General features: G+C 38.2%; 1 pseudogene; it reads right to left on the reverse strand.

The window, feature by feature from the left end:
* The window catches only part of LOC131493657 (mitochondrial intermediate peptidase-like), a 57,472-nt pseudogene extending 39,228 nt beyond the window's left edge, over positions 1 to 18,244 (reverse strand).
* Between the last annotated feature and the right edge of the window lie 2,694 nt (positions 18,245 to 20,938).

The following is a 20,938-nucleotide window of genomic DNA, read 5'->3' on the forward strand; positions in this document are numbered from 1 at the left end:
CCTAGAATAATAGTAAGTTTGAAGTACAGAAACTTATAGCTCTGTGGGGTACTGGTGAGAACTGATATATTATGTCTGAAATGTAGTAATTAACCCACTCTTAGATATGGTGTTATATATGCAGCTGGATACATGTAAAGACATGAGCCAAATGTTAAGATACATTGAGATTATGCTTTTCTGTTTCAGAAGACCAGACAGATTCCTATACAAACGGAATCTACTGTCTGGTTTAGCCCAACACATAAAGTATTTCAGTGTAAATACTGCAGAATAATGTCCACTATATATCTTGCTTGATTTACTGTGCTTGTTAAAAGAACAGTTTACAACTATTGGAGTAGCATTAAAATCTCCAAGGCCTTAGGAAATCACTATATGTGATGCTCTCAACCCCTTACTCCCAATTAGGCCGCACACACCCATAAAGGTCTTTCCAATACACTTTCGAAATATTAAAGTTGATACATGACATCCTGAAGAATGTGCACGTGTGTGATCGCATGCCTGTGCATGAGAGGGAGCGATGTGAGGGAGTAATGTGTGATAATAAGAGAGATCCCACCTGATTTGCCACAAGAACATTATAGAGGGGGATTAGAGAATTATGGTTTCAATTCTGACACATAAAACATTTGACTTGTGTCACTCTTATCCTTATAGAAAGGAAAAGCTGCACTAAAACTCAGTGAGTTTTCTTGGACCCAGCAGATAACTCAAGACAGGGAAATCAGCCATCCCCGAATCCGAACAAATAACTGTGAATTAGAGTCACAGCAGTGATCTGCTTACTGGGAGCAGAAGCCACAAGAACACTGAACAGGTAGGAACATTTAAATGTGATTTTGGATGTTGTTAGAGTCTGAGTAATACTGGTACAAGAGAGAAACTCCTGGGGGCCAGTCTTAGGGGTTCCCCACAAGTTTGTGGATTTTGCCTCAAGGAACTCAGTGGGTTCTCACAGTGAAGATTCTGAAAGATAACATCATGGCTCTGTCTGTAGGAGGAGAAAATTAACCATTTGAAGTACAACCAGAACATTCCTCAAAACAGAAGCCTATACTCCAAAGAAAGAGACTTTATCAGGGTCTTAATATACCTTGCAGGTTATTTACTTGACTCAGGTCCCCACCTGCCTTTCTGTCTAACCTTAGAAGACAGTGGCTTGCCACCAGACTTGTGAGCCAAACTGCATACTAAAAATATCTATGAAACTACAGTATCTTTATCAGATCGTTAACTGTTAACATTTCTAAAACCTGCACATTTACAGAGAATTACAAATAGAGAAACCCAATGTTATTCATTTTAGCCTTAATAAAATGCTTTATTTTCTATATTCTTTTAAGTTTATTTATTTTGAGAGACAGAGAGAGCAGAAGAGGGGCAGAGAGAGAGGGAGAGAGACAATCCCAGGCAGGTTCTGTGCTATCAGCACAGAGCCCGACATGGGGCTCGAACTCACAAACTGTGAGATCGTTAGCTGGGCTGAAACCAAGAGTCGGACACTTCACCGACTGAGGCACCCAAGTGTCCCCCTAATAAAATGCTTTTAAAATGAAATAATACTGCTTTTAAAATGAAATAAATGAAGTATATATATATATATATATATATATATATAATGGACATTTATTTTATATTGGTTGCATGTTGAAATAATGATATTGTGGATATATTGTGTTGAATAAAATTATAACATTAAAATTAATATCACCCCTTTTTAAATATAGTAGAATACTGAATAATACATTTGTAGCTCTCATTAGATTTCTTTTGGACAGCTGGTCCAGAAGGAAAAAACACAGAACTCCTGATCAGCCACACTTTCATGAGTAAGATAGTAAGGGCTCATCTGATGACTTATAATAAAATGCGATAAATCCACTCAAAATGTTTTTTAGCTTAATGACATCATTTCACTGATTTTTTTTCAACAAACTGCATTTTTCTCTGAGTTTTGGCATTGAGAAGACACAAGTCAGAAAACACCATTGTGAATTTGTCAGAATTTTAATTCTGAAGCAGCCAGCATCCATGAGTGTTGTCTGGAATAATAAGTTTTTGAATTTTCAGCTTTGGCTACACCAATAGATAATGATCATTAAATGTAAAAGACTGAAACATTTATCAAAATTAGTACAGCTGGTAATTTCCATTTCATTAAAATTTATACGTGTTTTCATTTATAAAGTTTCTTCAGCTATCTGGGATCCATGAAACCTTTCAAAGTTCACAGATGAATATCATGAACTCAGTGAAATTTTATGGAACATTTTGTGGACTTGTTCCTTTTTCTATTCTGGAGAGAAGAGTCACAGACTCCATCAGTTTGCTGAATGGCTCCATGATACAAACAATTTAATGTCCTACTTTAGAACAAGGTTATTTTCTTTCTAGTACTGTGACTTCTTTTTGGTTGAGATAAAGACTAGCATAAATTTCTTCAATTTAGTTGCTACTAATACATTGTTTTGAGTTGTTGAGTTTTAAGAAATTCACTGGATGTATTGAGAGACAGTAAACCCTAGGAGTGGAGGTTGAGGAAGTACATTTTAATCTGAAAATGATAGCAATTTTATATGGTTTAAATCGTTATTTGACACATCCTATATATCTGCTCTCTGTAGTAGAATCATTAATGCCTTCATGAAGAGTAATTCATGTAAAAGGAAACCTCATGCACTGTGTTGGGAATGTAGACTGGTGCAGCCACTGTGGAGAAAGCATGGAGTTTCCTCAAAAAACGAAAAATAGAACTACCCTATGATCCAATAATTGTACTAGTAGGTATTTACCCAAAGAATACAAAAATACTGATTTGAAAGAATATTTCCACCCCTGTTTTTGTTGTAGCATTATTTATAATAGCCAAATTATGGGAGCAGCCCAAGTGTCCATTGTTTGATGAATGGATAAAGAAGAGGTGAGGGGTGCCTGGGTGCTCAGTCGGTTGAGCGTCTGACTTCGTCTCAGGACATGATCTCACAGTTCATGGGTTCAAGCCCCACATCAGGCTCTGCACTTGCTCAGAGCCTGGAGCCTGCTTCAGATTCTGTGTCTCCTTCTCTCTCTCTGCCCCTCCCCTGCTCACGCTTTGTCTCACTCTGTTTCTCAAAAATAAATGTAAAAAAATATTAAAAAATAAAAGAAAAAGAAGAGGTGATAAATATATATATATATATACACATATATATATACACATATACATATGTGTATATATATATGTGTATATATATATATATATTTACATATTATGCAGCCATAAAGAAGAATGAAATCTTGCCATTGCAATGGATGGAGCTAGAGAGTATAATGCTAAGTGAAATTAGTCAGAGAAAGACAAATACCATATGATTTCAGCCATGTGTGGAATTTAACAAACAAAACAAAGGAATGAGAGAGACAGAGACAGAGACCGAGAGAAATCCAGAACAGATTCTTAACTATAGAGCACAAACTGATAATTACCAGAGGGGAGGTGGGTGGGGGGAATGGGTGAGATTGGTGAAGGGGATTAAGAGGACATTTATCGTGGCGAGCACTGAGTTGTGTATAGAGTTGTTGAATCACTACATTGTACACTTGAAACTAATATAACGCTGTATGTTAACTGTATAGGAATTAGAATTTAAAAACTTAATAAAAAAGAGTAGCTGATGTCTAAGTTGTCAAAATTTACTTAAATTAATTTTTTATGAGAGTAATCATCAAATGTTATCCAAAAGAAACTTCCTTTTTGGTGTTCTCAGACACCATTAACTTCATAAGCATACAAACTAATATACAGAAAAATATCCCTTAGGCTCTATAAAAGTAAAAACAATCAACGCTCCACCCTGCCACTGCACGCTTTAGCATATGGAACAGTGATGTTCCTATCACAGGAGCCAGCTTTGCTTTACAGAACACTAAATTTCCTAAATTTACCTGCAAACTCACCATAGTCTCAAGCTTAACCATAGTCTCACGCTTAAACACACAAAGGCTCAAAGTCTTCAAAAAGCTGAACCATTTTTTTTTTAAATAAAAGCTTGCGGTTTTATTTGCTCTTATATCTCTGCCAACATAATAAAACAGTCAATGACCAGCCCAGCAATTTCAAAAATATGAACCTCAAATATATGTGTACTGGTAAGTAATAGATTATTGAGTTTCTGAAGTATTCTCACAATGTAACAATAACTCAAATTATAGCGGGATTGGAAGCAAGCAGCCAGTGACTACACAAGATATAATATATGCAAGGAATCACCTGAATCTTGTGGTACCAGTGGCCAATCCGGGCTAGAGTAGAGCCCTGAAGACTCATGGCCAGGAGGGGTCACTTACGTACCGCATCACCTGTAGATCAGGGGAGTCCAGAAGAGAGACCAGAGGTTGGGCTAGGGAATGGGGTGGACACCAGAAGACTCAGAACAACGCACATGTCCTCTACCTTATATAAGTTTTTGATTATCTAGCAATCTGTACAGGAAAGCCATACACCTTGACTATAAACCACAAATTGACATTATTTCAGTAGCTCAAAGGCTATTTTCATAATGATACTAATATGTTGTATGTTTGCTGTAGTGCCATTATCTTACGAGTGTGGAGTGGAGTTTCCAGAGGCTGCATGAAGTATGATGTGTAGATAAAGTACACGAAGTATGAACAATGAATTCAGGAGCAAATTTAAAAATCCAGCCAGACACTAAAGCCATTTGCAACAATGCAAACCAGTGCCATTCTTCTAACCATTTTTCTTTTTTTACCAAAATATAATTATTTTATTTATTTACTTATTTATTTATTTATTGAGAAAGAGAGTGCAAGTGGGAGAAGGGTAACGGGAGAGGGAGGGAGAGAATTTCAAGCAGGCTCCGCACTCACTGGGGATCCTGACTCTGGGCTCGTTCTCCCAATAGTAAGATCAGGACCTGAGCCAAAATCAAGAGTCAGATATTTAACCGAGTGAGCCACCTAGGAGCCCCCCAAAAATACAAAGATTTTAAACCAAAATATGTTACTTAAGTTAACATGGAATGTTTATTACTACTATTTTAAATGAATTAATAAATGCTTAAAATTTTTCTTAGTTTTAACTTCTAATGGTAAATATTAATAGAATAACCCAAGTGAACAAAAGGTCTTTGAGGTGTTCAGTAACTTTAAAAAGTATAACGAGTTCATAAGTCAAAAATTTTGAGAATCACTGTCCTACCTTAACACGTTAAAATAGAAATATATAACCTTCTCAAATGATACCTAAAATACATCTTGTAAAGAAATGCAACATTTTTCTAATAAAGAAATAAGCAGGGGGTATTCTTAATATTAATTATCACAGATTCCTTGAAGATATACTCAGATATGCAAAGAAAAGTTTCCATCAGATTGAATAGTCTTAAAATTTATACTTCCAAATCTAGAATAATTTGGTCTTTTCAAGTGTAATTGCCATCTTTCCATTGTATCTACTATGCAATAGGTATGGTATCCAAGGTTCAGCTTCCTACTGGTTGCTGAATTCGAAAGTCTTTTTGGCGATTGTCTCTCTTGAGATAAATGCTTTCAAAATGCCACTCTCCCTTCTCTCCAAAGAGTGTCTGGTTATGAAGATGTCCACTCTATCTCTATGGATCCATACGATGTCTTACAAATTCTCTTTCTGCTGCAATTTCATCTGGCCTGTTATCTGGGTTGGCAACTCCCAAATGTGGCAAATTCCACTGGAAATTTTGAAAGGTTATATTGTGATACAGCAACCAAGTCCATATCCTAGCCATTTTCTCATGCTTTCTGAGTTTTCTCTCTGATTAGGTTTCTGCATGTCCACAGGCCATTCTCGGACCTTGTGCATTTTATCACTAGAGTAAGCAGAAACGTGTGGATCCTTTCACACTGTGGGTAAGCCACGTATATCCAGGAATTCCTCTCAGACTCTGGGATGAGACCCCATGCCACCCTCATTTTGCACCACCATGCCCACTCCATGCTGGAAACTATACTGGGTCAACGTCTTGAGAAGCAGAACACTGGAAACAATATTCTTCAACATTTATTTAGGTGTTTCTAAAACAGCACTTTCTCATTGATGATCACTTCCGAGGAGTTGGTAGAGGAAATCAAAACCTAGTGTACTGGGGCGCCTGGATAGCTCAGTTGCTTAAGCGTCCAACTCTTGGTTTCAGCTCAGGTCATGATCTCATGGTTCATGGGTTCGAGCCCCCCATTGGGCTTCATGCTGACAGTGCAGAGCCTGTTTGGGATTCTCTCTCTCTCTCCTTCTCTCTCTCTGCCCCTCCCCTACTTGCTCTGTCTCTCAAAAGAAATAAATACAACTTAAAAACAAAACTAGTACACTAATCACTCCCTTTCACACTAATCACTAGTACACTACTATTGTCTGCTTTATACACTCACTGTCTCTTGAGTCCAGAAGGACAAATATTACTCCCCTTTCAGTTTTACAGGGACCACCCTAGACTCCCTCTTGTGTTATCTTGATTCCATTTTCCATGATAAGCTCTCATACTAATAAGAGAAGGAAAATCAGAACTCGTTTCAAAAATTATATATACATATATACTATTTTTATATATTTTATATAATTTGGGAGGCATATCTTCAAAATCTATAGCAGACATTATACCAAATAATAAAATGTTAGAAACATTTATATAAATGTCAAGGAAAAAAAACATGGATGCTGAATATCATCTTTAATATTCAATATTTGCCAGCAGTTTCTATATAATAATCTAAGACATAAAAATAAGAGATATATAAATATTAGAATGAAAGAGACATAACATACATTTTTTTTTTAATTTTTTTTTTCAACATTTTTTATTTATTTTTGGGACAGAGAGAGACAGAGCATGAACGGGGGAGGGGCAGAGAGAGAGGGAGACACAGAATCGGAAACAGGCTCCAGGCTCCGAGCCATCGGCCCAGAGCCTGACGCGGGGCTCGAACTCACGGACCGCGAGATCGTGACCTGGCTGAAGTCGGACGCTTAACCGACTGCGCCACCCAGGCGCCCCGAGACATAACATATATTTATGCTAATGTTATTATTGTTGGTTTGGAATAACCAAGAAAAGTGTCTGTCACATTGGTAAATATGTTAGAACTTTCAATAAGGTGGTCTGCTATAAAATAAATACAAGAAAATCACTAGCTTTAGCATGCCTTAAAAAGCAAATAAATTAAAATAAAGCTCACAACAGCAATTAAACACACACCAATGGTACAAGTGAAAACACTTTTGCTCCCTCTTTTATTTTGCCCATCCCTCCCATTTCTCAGAAACTACAGTTAACAAGATAGAGAAGAAAAACATGTAAAGAGAGAAGCTAGAAGTCAAAGAGCAGATATTTGCTGATCAAATTACCCCTTCCTACCTACCTGGGGATAGTAGATAGACTTAAAATTAATTTCAAAGCTTCCATTATATAATGGTGTCATACAATTTAATTTGTGAAATGAAATGTTTTAATTTATAGTGGGAAGACATGACATGTGGTTACAAAATCCTGACACCATCATAGTTCCATCTGGAGCAATGGAGGAAAAAAAAATTCTACAGAGTATATTTTAAAAAGACATAGAAGACAAAACTAAGATGCTGTGTGATTTCATCCATGAGTAATGCTAGTTTAACTTACTGGTTATATTAATTAAAAAGGTATATGTCTTTCAATATCTGACTTTATTAAGTCACAAAATAAATTATGTACAATGTATTTTACATAAGTAAGTTATCAAAACACTGACCTCAACTGCCATGAACCTTGTCAAACCTTTGTTTAAGCCCCCAAATAGAATTCATTGTTTCCTTTTTTGTGAACCCCTTTTTCACTTTAAATAATTTCTACACTGGGGGGGATATTTCAGGGGAATCAGCTGTCTCTCCCATTAGATTAAGCTATTAAGAACAGGACTAATTTCCTCTTCATTGTTATATTCTCTGTGCTTTGCATATGCTAGATACTTATTAAAAGAGTAATGCATAATAATTTTGTTGAAAGAAATATGTAACTCCTAATTCTTAGTCATAACATTTTGGTTTACTATGGAAAATGCTCATGAAGTTTGTCTAAGTTTACTAGATTGCTCTGTGGTATTTACTACCCCACTTAACATTGTTTTATTATATGAGTTATTATATGCACGACCTATACTTAAAAATCATCAAAAATGATTTCTTTTGAGAGGGAGGGGAAGATGGTGGCAGAGTCGGAGGACCCCAAGCTTGCTTCGCCCATGAACACAACTAGATAACCACCAAATCACCCTCAATACTCCGGAAATCAGTCTGAAGACTGGCAGAACAAACTCCACAACTAAAGGTAAGGAACAGGCCACATCAAAGAAGGTAGGAAGTGTGGTGGCGTGACTTAGGAGACAAGTAGATCATGGCTGTTATGGTGGGGAGGGAGCTGCAGTGGTGGAGAAGGGGCAAGAGACAGACTAGCTCACAGGGCAGCACATGAGGAAGATGATTCCCCATAGCAACTGGCTTGGAAAACAAGAGGGCCTGAATTTCATGAGTTCTTGCAACCAGCTGGGCTTAAAGCCTGGAATTTTCAAGGTCAGCGTGCTTGGTTCTGGAAGACCTCTGAGGACATGGGGCTGCTATTAGAGAAAAGGCAGGGCAAATAGCCCATGGGCATACCGTATGGAAACAACAATCTGAGGAGCACATGGGGCCCACAGTGGGGAGGTTATTTGCTCATCTTGGAACGTGTCCCAAAGAAGCAGTGTTCACAGAAAGTCCCCTCCAGGAACAAAGGAACTGGAAGGTGCCCTTTCTCTCCCTGACCCCTCAGCATAAACAGAGTCACCTGCAGGAACTAGCACAATGCTGAAACTGGTCACCTAACTCACACCAAGGCCTGCCTCCCCCACTCCACACACACATTCAGGAAGAATGACGTTTCCCAGTCACACTTGTTTCAGTCCCGGTGCAGTGGGCTCCCTCCCTCAGAAAATAAGCCCAAACCAGTGCCAGCACCACATATCCCAGCCCAGACGCTGTGGGAGGGCTTGGCAGTAACAGGTCTCCTCTCACAAGCAGAGCAGGATACACGTAAGTAAAACTCACCACATTCAGGCCAGGGACCAAACACTGCCCATGTCAGGTAAAAGGAGCCTCGGCAGATGAGCGGCCTGAAAAATAAAGTGGCCAGGACATAATAGGAGAGGACATGCAGCACACATTGGAGCCACTCCTGGAAGTGCGAGGCCTGGGGAACAGGGGCAACTATACTGCAAGGCACCACAGGAACTCTTCTTCATGTAGCCATTACCCTCAAGAACAGGAGACATAGCTGACTCTTCTATCACACAGAGACAGAAACAAAGACTTAGACAAAATCAGAAGACAGAGTTATTTGTCCCAAGTGAAAGAATAGGACAAGGCTAAGCCCAGAGATCTAAGCAAAACAGATATAAGTAACATGCCTGTTGGACCATTTAAAGCAATGATCTTAAGGATACTCACTGGACTTGAGAAAAGACTGGAGGACACAGAGAAACCATTAACACAGAGATAAGGAATAACATAGCAGAGCAAAGGGATCAATAAATAACATGAGAAACACACTTAATGATATAAACAGCAGGCTGGAAAAAGAAGGAGAACAAATTAATGTTCTAGAAGGCAGAGTAATGGAAAGTAATCAAGTTGAACAGAAGACAGAAAAAGAATTATGTAGAACGAGGATAGATTTAGGGAACTCTGTGACTCCATAAAAAAAAAAAAAAAACAAAAACAAAAACAAAACATTTGTATTAAAGGAGTCCCAGAAGCAGAAGAAAAAAGGCAGCAGAGAATTTATTTGAAGAAATGATAACTGAAAATCTCCCTGATCTGGGGAAGGAAATAGATATCCAGATCCAGAAAGCACAGAGAACCTCCAACAAAATCAATGGAAGCAGATCCACACCAAGACATATTGTAATTGAAATGGCAAAATATAATGATAAAGAAAAAAATCTTCAAAGCAAAAAGACAAAGGAAAACAGTTACATACAAAGGAAACCCCATAAGCCTAACGGTGGACATTTCAGCAGAAACATTCTAAGCCAGAAAGGTGTGGCATGACATATTCAACATGCTGAATGGGAAGAACCTGCAGCCAAGAATACTATCATTTGGAGCGGAAGCAGAGATGGTTTCCCAGGTAAAAGGTAAAGGAGTTCATGACTACTAAACCAGCCCTGCCAAAAATAGTAAAGGGGACTCTGAGTAGGAAGGAAAGACCAAAAATGACAGTATTAAGATAGTAAACACAAAAGAGGTAAACGTGAACTTTTCTGGGGGTGCCTGGGTCGCTCAGTGGGATAAGCATCCAACTTCAGCTCAGGTCATGATTTTACAGTTCATGAGTTCGAGCCCTGCGTCAGGCTCTGGGCTGACAGCTCAGAGCCTTGAGCCTGCTTCGGATTCTGTGTCTCCCTTTCTCTCTCTTCCCACTCATGCTCTGTCTCTCTCTCTCTCTCTCAAAAATAAATAAACATTAATTTTTTTTAAGTGAACTTTTCTGTAAAAATCAGTCAAGGAACTCACATAATGTAAAATGTGACACCATATACCTAAAACGTTGGGAGGAAAGGACTAAAGAATGGATTCAGTCCTAAATGACCATCCACTTAATATAGACTGCTAGATGCATAAGATATTATATACAAACTTAACAGTAACCACAAATCAAAAACCACTAATAAATATGCAAAAAATAAAGAAAAATAAAGAAAAAAGAAGTCCAAATATATCATTAAATAAATTCCAGAAAACTGTGAAAGAAAGACAATAAAGGGTCACATAAAATTCTGAGAAACAACCATAAAACAAGTAATGAAATGGCAATAGATACATACCTATCAATAATTACTTTAAATATAAACGGACCAAAGGCTTCAATCAAAAGACACAGAGTGACAGGACGAATAAAAAGAACATCTAAATGCTGCCTACATCCCACCTATATGCTGCCTACAAGAGACTCATGTCAGACCTAACTTTTCTGCCCCTGAAATTGAGCTGGAACTTCTAAGACTGGATCATATGATGTCTTACAGATTTTTTTTAATTGTTTATTTATTTTTGAGAGAAAGTGAGTGGGGGAGGGTCAGAGATAGAGACAGAGAATCCCGTGGGATCATGACCGGAGCCAAAACCAAAAGTCAGATGTTGAACTGACTGAGCCACCCAGATGCCCCGAAGTCTTGTGGATTTTAACCAAGTCTTAAAACACTCTATCTGGGGAGGCCTGGGGTATATCATGTAAGGAGTTAGATTACCTTGATACTGGGAAGAAATCACATGCTGGCCCCTCGTCCACATTCCCACCTAAACTCAGCCTTCTGGCCAATTTTGTTTAAGTTGAGAATCAAAACATTGTGTGCCAAAAAAAGGCACCATGGAAGAAGTGAAGGACACCCCACAAAACAGGATGAAATATGTGTAAACTGTGTACCTCATAAGGGACTTGTATCTTGCACTTGTATAGTTTAATCAAAGTACGTAGACAGTACATATTTTCCAACTATCATTGCTTGACATCATTATTTTATCTTATTGTCCCTGCCCTTGTATTTTTACTTTGAATAATCTGACAGTTAGATGAAATATTTAGGTGTGTAATTCTTTTCCCAGCAAGGATACCTTCATCTCCAAACATTTCTTTATGGTTCATTGTTTGTGAATCATAGTTTGGCAAGGCAGGAAATTTCTGGTCAAAATATTTTTCCCTCACAATTTCATACAGAACGTTTCCCTTCTCTCCAAACAAGAACCACTTTTTTGCCCTCTTAACTTCCCTGAACTGTCCCACATGCATGCTATAGGCTTAGCTCCCACATGACAATGAATACGTTTTAAATACATTTATTAAAAAACACAAAATTTCTGTGAGCAAATTGAGGGATTCAAGCAATAGTAAAATTTTAGCTAATATCTTTAACTTGACTTAAATACTAATGTGATTAAAACTGACTTATAAACACATATATTCACCAAAATGTTAGGCTCCCAAATATTGCCATTTTTACTGTCAAATACGGTGAGGAGGCATAGAAGAGGTTTCCTGCCGTAGTAGACTTATACATAGTGAATACATAATGGAAGAAAGAGTTTAAAATCAGGTATTCTGACCTCAAGTTCTCTCCAGTACAGTATACTGACTATATTCCCTTTAACATGATAGAATAATTTGAACAACTTGAAAAAAGATAATTAAAGTTTCTTATTGGTTTCTCTAGAAGTTTCATTAATGTTCTATTTAGCTGTAAAACTTTTTTTTTTAGTTGTTCACTCTTCCTAGTTCTGAGATTGTGCACTACAGATAGTTTTCTGAATGTTTGTAGTTAAATTCACTGTGTTATATTTCTATAGGATTTATAGTTTCCAACAATGATCAGGACATGCTTGTTTTGATGAAAATTGCACTAAATCTGGAACAAAGATTAGCATAATTCTGCTGAAGGGTAACTTGAAAACTTGTGAAATCTTCCATTTTATTTATTTATTTATTCATTTAAATTTTTAAAAATGTTTACTTATTTATTTATTGAGAAAGACAGGGCAAGCAGGGGACGGGCAGAGAGAGAGGGAGACACAGAATTCAAAGCAGCCTCCAGGCTCGGAGCTGTCAGCACAGAGCCTGATGCAGGGCTTGAACTCACAGATCATGAGATCATGACCTGAGCTGAAGTTAGACGCTTAACTGACTTAGCCACCCAGGTGCCCATCTTCCATCCTTTTTAAAATGAAGCCTGTTTGCACTCTTGTATTAATTTGATATAATATAAACTTGTACACAGGGGTTAAATCTTTTCAGTAAAAGTAAGTGAAATGGAAAGTTGTGTACCAAGGAAACCAATACTGTAGGAAGCTGGTGAGAGAGGAAATAAACAAACTTGTAGGAATTTTTAAAAATCTAACTTTGAAAAGGTAAAAATTACACCAAGAAAGTCTCATGCATGGAAAGCACACATGGCAATTTTAACATTGTCCAAAATAATATATGAGGAATAGGTTCAAAACATTGCCATTAATATTTCTGGTGTAGCACAAAAGGAGCAAAGAAATCTTGCTTCTAAACTGTCATTTTTTTAAGTTTATTTATTTTGAGACAGAAAGACAAAGAGAGACAGAGAGAGACAGAGAGAGCACACAAGTTGGGGAGGGGCAGAGAGAAGGAGAGACAGAGTCCCAAGCAGCCTCCACACCATCAGCACAGAGCCGATGCGGGGCTCAAAGTCACAAACTGGAAGATCATGACCTGAGCTGAGATCAAGAGTCAGAGGCTGAACTGACTGTGCCACCCCAGTGCCCCTCATTTTTAAAAGGTAATACAGATACTTGTTTTATTTATTCCTCGTGCTAACATTTATTTACCAAGACGGTCTTCTGCAGAATGGAGGGGGGTATGCAAACAACGTGGTTTGGTCCGTTGTGTATTTTAGTGGGAGAAAAGTATTCATACACCACTTTGCTACGGAGCAGTAACAAAGTAACTGTTACCCAAGATATGGTTAAGTGCTGTTGGGATAAAAGAAGGGATAGGTGACTCCTTGTTGGTGTCATCAAAGAAGACCTCATAAGAAAGGTCACATTGGAGGGAGTCTAGAAAGATAACAGGACTTCAACACTCAGAGGTGTGAGGGCGGATATGGCCTCACAAGGATAAAAAACGCTTTGAAGTAAAGCCTGAAAGCAGAAATGTAACCAAGGAATGATAAAGAGATCCACTTGGGTACAGTCGCCGGAGTGAAGGATCATAATGAGTGGCTACATGAGAGTGTCATAGCAAGGCTAGAGGTGGAGAATGTTTGAATGTGGATTGAAGACTTTCTTTATGAGTGTGGTAGAATATTATTACTTTTAATTTGACTCGTTTATTTTATCTAGAAGTTGCTATGAAGTGTCAAAGATTTAAAGACTGCGATTTAGGAACTTTACAGATGACATTCTCATACATCAACTAAACTGTGCCTCAAGGAATGGTCTTACATACACTTTTAACTGTATCACAGGCTGCACATTCTAACCACGAGCAGAGACCCAGTCAGAACTTAGAGGCCCATCTGACACGTCAATGCTAGCAGGAGGAAACACAGGGGGCATCTAACGGGGTGTGATAATAGTTTAGCACAAAACATGAGCACATTTTCCAAAATATGTGAAGCTTTGATTTGCAACCATTACTCTTACTGATAAACACTTTGCCTTTCAGATGTAAGCTAATAAAAGTAGAAAGCCATTGCAAATAGCCAGGTATTTAAAATATTTTTTTTAATTTTTTTTTAATGTTTATTTATTTTTGAGACAGAGAGAGCATGAATGGGGGAGGGTCAGAGAGAGAGGGAGACACAGAATCTGAAACAGGCTCCAGGCTCTGAGCTGTCAGTGCAGAGCCAGAGGCGGGGCTCAAACTCACAGACGGTGAGATCATGACCTGAGCCAAAGTCGGACGCTCAACCGACTGAGCCACCCAGGCGCCCCTAAAATATTCAAAATAAAAATATTGCAGAAGCAAATTAGTGAAGTAATGAGGTTTGTGTATACAGCCTTCTCAGTCCCCAGATTCCCTATCTCTGGCAAAAAGGATGTCATCCCTATACCCGGAGGGTAGCTTCATGTGGGAGATTTATTTCCTGCCTTCAGAGGAACAACGGAGGGTCAGAGTGTCCTTCTTATACCAGCTTCTTTGGGCATAAGAAGCACATAGATTAACTAGAGCCCTGCTCTCCCCGCTGCTCTGCCACAGGCTCCAGAAACTTGCCTTCAGGGGCATCCTGAAGGCAGAACAGGGGCACCTGTCTGGGTCAGCTGAGTTTCTCAATGAGAAGCTGGCATTCCCACAGAAGCGGTGAGGTACTTTCATGGGGATGCAGAGGGGGCAATTGACCAGGAGGAGACACGTCTACTAGCATGTGCAACGCGTGCAGGGACCCCCAAAATTAACTGGCAGACACATCTGAGGAGAGTAAAAGGCACTGTGATTCGAACATTAGCGTTGACTGCTCCCACGGAGTAAGAAGGCCCAAGACAAGGTGAGAAATAAGTAATCACAGGCGAATGTTTGAGGCTGGTTTTGTGGAAGCAGAATCAGCCACATTTGGGTGGGTGGTTCAAGCTATGGGTGTAGACGTGATTATCAGCGAAGAGCGTGACAGTTTCTTTCACGGAAAAGATCTTAAGACACATCCTCATTTATTCTGCTATTTAATTCACGTTAACATTTTTCTGCAACCACGCAGACTCCAAACTTTTGATTTTGGTGAATAAGAGTTGACAGAGGGGGGAAAAATGAATCAAATAAAGTAGAATGTGGTCCCTCAAGATAAAGGCATTTAATCATAGTACACGGGTAAGAACTTTTAAGTGTTATTCATAAGAGGCCATTACTATAAAGATGTACACATTAAATTCTGCTCAATTTAAAGACAGGGACATATCAGCACTATTAAGGTCAATTTAATTAAAACTGGAAAAAAATCACTCATGCTTAAGATTCTATATTTCACTTCAGTGTGCCTGATCACAACTGCTTTAGAGAAATTCTTTAGTCTGTTTTCGGAGAAATATGTTCTCAACTATAAAATTGGTTGCTTTAAAAATCTATGAAATACATGATTTTGTACCCTTTGAAATCCCATTGTAAGCAAATTTCTTTTCTTTGCCATATGATCGTCAACAGAGGATAATGTTTTAAAACATAAATCATTTGCTAGATCATACACTAGATGAACCAAGTCATTTACACTGTAGTTTCAAATATTTCCTTTTTTATATTGCCAGATTACTATTGATAATGACAAGATAGCTCTTTTCTTTAAAATTGTGTTAAAAAAAGAAATTCAATCAAGGAGTCATTTCTGTAACATTAATTAATAAGAGTAGTAGCTACTACTGAAATAGGGGACATAAAAGTGAACAGACAAAATTGATATGGATTAAGACTTTCTAGACTTCATCAGGTTTATGATATAGGTTTACATTTCAACTCTTCTCCCAATTTACATTAGTGTAGAGCTCACACTGAAAGGTCAAATATGTTACATAAGTAAACAAAAGAATAAAATTAACCTTTAAATATTTTTTTAATGTTTATTCACTTTTTGAGAGACAGGGACAGAGTGTGAGCAGGGCAGGGGCACAGAGAAAGACACAGAATCCGAATCCCCAGGCTCCGAGCTGTCAGCATGGAGCCCGACACGGGGCTGGAACTCACAAACCGTGAGATCATGACGTGAGCCAAAGTCGGACGCTTAACCGACTGAGCCACCCAGGCGCCTCTGAAATTAACATTTAAAGGATTTTCATCACCAAGGAGATAATTCTATTAACTTCAAATTTAAGGATCATTTAAAATAATAGAATATTTTAAACTTTGATTGTTTTTATAACTGAAAGATACTTTTTTTTTTTTTAATGTTTATTTTTGAGAGAGAGAGAGAGAGAAAGGGCAAGCATAGAGCAGGGGAGGAGCAGAGACAGAGGAAGACACAGAATCCAAAGCAGGCTCCAGACTCTGAGCTGTCAGCACAGACCCCAATGTGGGGTTCAAACTCAGGAACCATGAGATCATGTCTTGAGCTCAAATCAGATGCTTAACTGACGGAGCCATCAGGTGACCGTAACTGAAAGATACTCTTAATCATCTTTCTCAATGCTGAGCTTAACTAATGAATGGTGAGCAAAACTTGAAAAAAAATGTTCTATATATTTATTTCTAGGAAAGAAATGTAATAGAATAACAACAGTAAGCACAAAGGAACACTTGTAAAATAGAGTAAGTGCAGGTAACTGTTAAAAACATGATAATACTCTCCAAGAAAATCAATCCTTTAGTTGCGTGCAAGTTCTCTTTGAAGTAAAAAGAGAAAGACGGAAGTGTGTCAACCGCCATTCATTCTGTATCAACATGGGGTCACAGCATATCAAACTGTAAATTTGAAATATATTTAGAAGACGCCATGCAAAAGCTCAAGAATTTAATGATACTATTGGAAGAAGCTAATGATTCAGACAAACCATGGCCAAGTTTTTGAAATACTTACAGAGCAGCCACCAAACACAAATCAAAGCAGAAGCCAACTACGTGTGCATTTACTAACCAAGGACAAGCGAAAGATGTGCACAAAGGCTTCGGTTTGATGCATTCACCTTTTCACAAATCTCTGTTAAGAGCATATTCTGGCGGCACCTTCCTGGCTCAGTTAGTAGAACTTACAGCTCTTGATCTTGGAGTTGTGATTTCTAGCCCCATGTTGGGCGTACAGATGACTTAAAAAGAGAGAGAGAAAGAAAACATTCCACCTAACATCATAATGTGAAAGAAGGTCAGATGTGAAAATAATAAAAGCATGCTTCTTTGCAGGAGAATTTATAGTTTAGTTAGCATAGAGACCTGACCTGATGTGTGTAAGATGATGAGAATGGACAGACAGCTCCCAGCAGAGGGAAGAAGGAGGAAACAGTAACAGTGGGACCGAGGAGCCATGACTACATCCGCTCAGCTGTGGTGAATTACAGTGAAATTCAAGATTTTAGCATTTCGAGATTCAAGTGAAACATTTGCTCTGTTGTATACAGTAGGAAGCTGATGCTCACCTAATATAATGCACACAAGAGGAGCTCAGAGATTCCAGCCCCATGTGCTTCTAATTTCATGTACCTCTGAGTCTCACTCTGAGCCTGAGTGGAAGAGATTGTATTTGATAGAACTGAGCCACCTGAAAGTCTTAAGAAATTTCTGACTTCAGGACAATGCAGGAGAAACACCAATGACCAGCAAGAATTAATATCTGTACCTAGCATTTGTTTTCTTACGGAAACCTAAAATGTGTCCCAAATTTACTGAAGCACACCTCTTACGATTAATGTATCTTTTCTTAATTGATTTGTCCAATTTGTTATCATCAAATCAACAGAATTTACTTGCTTTATCTTTAAGGCATTGATGTGTTTTTGTTTTGTTTTGTTTTGTTACTGTGAGTTTTTTTGTTTTGTTTTGTTTTGTTACTGTGTCAATTTTGCCAAGATGGAGGCTATGCTTCCCATGTTCTCCTCCTGATACGGTTCTGGGTTAGGGTTACCACACGAGAAATTAGCAGATGTGGAAGGCAGGAGAGAAACAGGACAACTTCTACTCTGCAAGCCAAACTCCCACACATTGTCATAGACTGGCTGCTTCACTTCAGTGACGTGGGACAACCATGTCCTCACCCTTCCACTTCCCATCGCATCTCCTCCCTATGTTTTCAGAGTTCTGGGCCAGGTGTGTGTGCAACCATGGCATGAAGGGCAGAAAGTTCTTCTATGGGTACGTATGTGGTCGGTGGGAGACAGGGGTTCCACTCTGTCTTCATGGTTTCCTGATTTTCCTTATAGAGTTGTCTTGCACGTCCCACTTTGTTGTTGATTTCTTCCTTTATGCTGCCTGGAAGTTGCCTGCCTTGCTGAATTTCCATCAAGGCTATCCACTCAGCAAAAGCAGAGTCCATAGCCCTGCAGAGACTTTGTCCCCAGTTCACTCTGTGATCTCTGGTTGGTGACGTTTCTCTGATCCACCACTACTCCCATTGACAGTTAATTTCCTCAACTTCTCCCATAACCGTAGGAGATCTCAACCCCATAATAAATAGTTTATATCATGTACCACAACCTCACGAGTTAAGGGCATGAGATGAAGAAGTTTTATTTTTCCAATTGAGCCAAGAGTTTAATTTCTACTTTTCTATTACTCAAACCGGTTCTAAAATGAATTCAGTGTTCATTTAAACACCATTTTAGAATATTTTCCTCCATAATGGTAGACTTTATATTGAGAAGATGCTAGTTAAAATAATACAAGTTGTATTTCCTTTCTTGTTCCAGGGACCACAGGATCAATGTAATACATTTTCTTCTGATAAGGGCCAAGCCTGCTCAATAACAATCTGGCCATGATTATTTGCCACATTACTTAACTATATTGTGGTGCTGGTGGTTTTGATCTGTTATTTGTTCTGTGGTTTATCTCCTCTATTGTGCTTCATTCCTTTTTTTAAATTTTTTTAAGCATTTTTATTTATTTTTGAGAGAGAGAGAGAGAGAGAGAGAGAACAAGTGGGGGAGGGGCAGAGACAGACGGAGACACAGAATCCGAAGCAGGATCCAGGCTCTAAGTAGTCAGCACAGAGCCCGACGCGGGGCTGGAACCCACCAACCGTGAGATCATGACCTGAGCCAAAGTTGGAAACCCAACCAACTGAGCCACCCAGGCACCCCTTCATTCCTTTTATTTTTTTTTTATTTTTTTTCCTCCATTCCTTTTAATGTATGAACCTTCACATAATCTGAAATTCATTCTGACAGAAAGATGCTTGAAGTCACAGACTGATCACTATTCAAACACAGGAGGTAACACCCATACCTTATATTTGATGTGGCTTCCTGAGGATGGCAGAATAATAATAATAATTAATAATAATAATAACAGCAGCCAAAATATACCATTTAAAACAAATACCACATACCACAGCATGTAGCTTTTATATGTAAACTCACTTCATCTTCTCCACCTTTGAACATTTGAAAGTTGACATTATTACTCTTAAACATGAGGCATCGAGATCTTAAGAACATTTTGAAAATTGTTTGTAAGTCACTTAGCTCCTAAGTGGCCAAGAAAATGTTTAAATCCAAATCTTCCCATTGTCAAAGACTATATTTTTCACACCAAATTTCTCTGCTTCTCTTCCTGACTTACTTGTTTTCTTTATTTCAAAACTCATCTTTCTTATGAAAGAAAATACATCTAACAAGTATAAATATGAAAAAATAACAAAATATAACGTATTTTCTTTTTTCTTTTTTGTCTCTCTGCATGTTATCCATGTCAAAGTGATACATGAATTGTTTTGGGTGGTACTTTGAAATACTTTTTCCAAAATTATTAAGTCTGACAGGGCTGTTTTGGCCATCATAAAAACAAAAGCCAAAGACAGCAAAAGAGGAAAGCACAGAGAAAATGTTGGAAGTTGGGTCTTCCGTTTAGAGTGGGATCCTGAAAGAATAAAAACCTTCCAGCAATGCTTCCTCAACTCAGCCAACTTGGAAATATGACAAGAATCCTCTCTTTCATGACATTACAGTATTTCACTTGTCAAACATTTTAAGAGCAAAAAAAAAAAAAAAAACCAAAAAACCAAGAGGTATGTGCATTGGCTATAGTCCCAGTTTTTAAATGAGTTTGCCCACTCATTCCTGAAAGCACTTGTATAAATGCTGTCAGCCCCTCCACTCAGCTGCCGACATTGACGAGCTTTGTTTACTGAGCGGTTGTGATATGTGGAGTTGGGGAAGACCATGTCTTTTTGCTATCTCCGTTTTGCATTTCCAAAGTATGAAATGTAGATTAAGAGATGGAATGTATAACTCCTCTTTGGTCCTGTCACGCTCATGAACCTATTTCCCCAAAATGATTTTGTCATGACAGGAACTGACAGTAACTTTGATGTTTCTAATATAAAAGTGTAGAATATGAGAGAGAATGTGAAAGAGGAAATGCTGAAATCTATTGAAATCTACAATTAATGAAATCAGCAAAGATACCAAGATTGAGCATGAGAACTAAATGACAAATAGATCTTGTAACTTAACAATGGATAGCTATTAAGAAACCTATCATATCTATTTCTCTCAGCTGGGGGGAATTCATACTCTCAATAAAATAATCTGGCACCTTTCCCTGAAACTCAGAGCCACTCTCCTTAATTTAAAACGATAAAATTCAGAACACAAGTTAGGAAGCCATAGCTTGTTTTGCATCAGCACCTGACAATTCAGTGAACCCTTTCTTCCTTCCTTAGAAGCATCTCCATTACTTCATTCTTTTGTGTGCGTGCGCATGCACACGTTTGTGTCTAACCTACCAGTTGAGTAATTAGAATT

This window comes from Neofelis nebulosa, chromosome 13 (assembly GCF_028018385.1).
Source record: "Neofelis nebulosa isolate mNeoNeb1 chromosome 13, mNeoNeb1.pri, whole genome shotgun sequence".
Classification (NCBI taxonomy): Eukaryota; Metazoa; Chordata; class Mammalia; order Carnivora; family Felidae; genus Neofelis; species Neofelis nebulosa.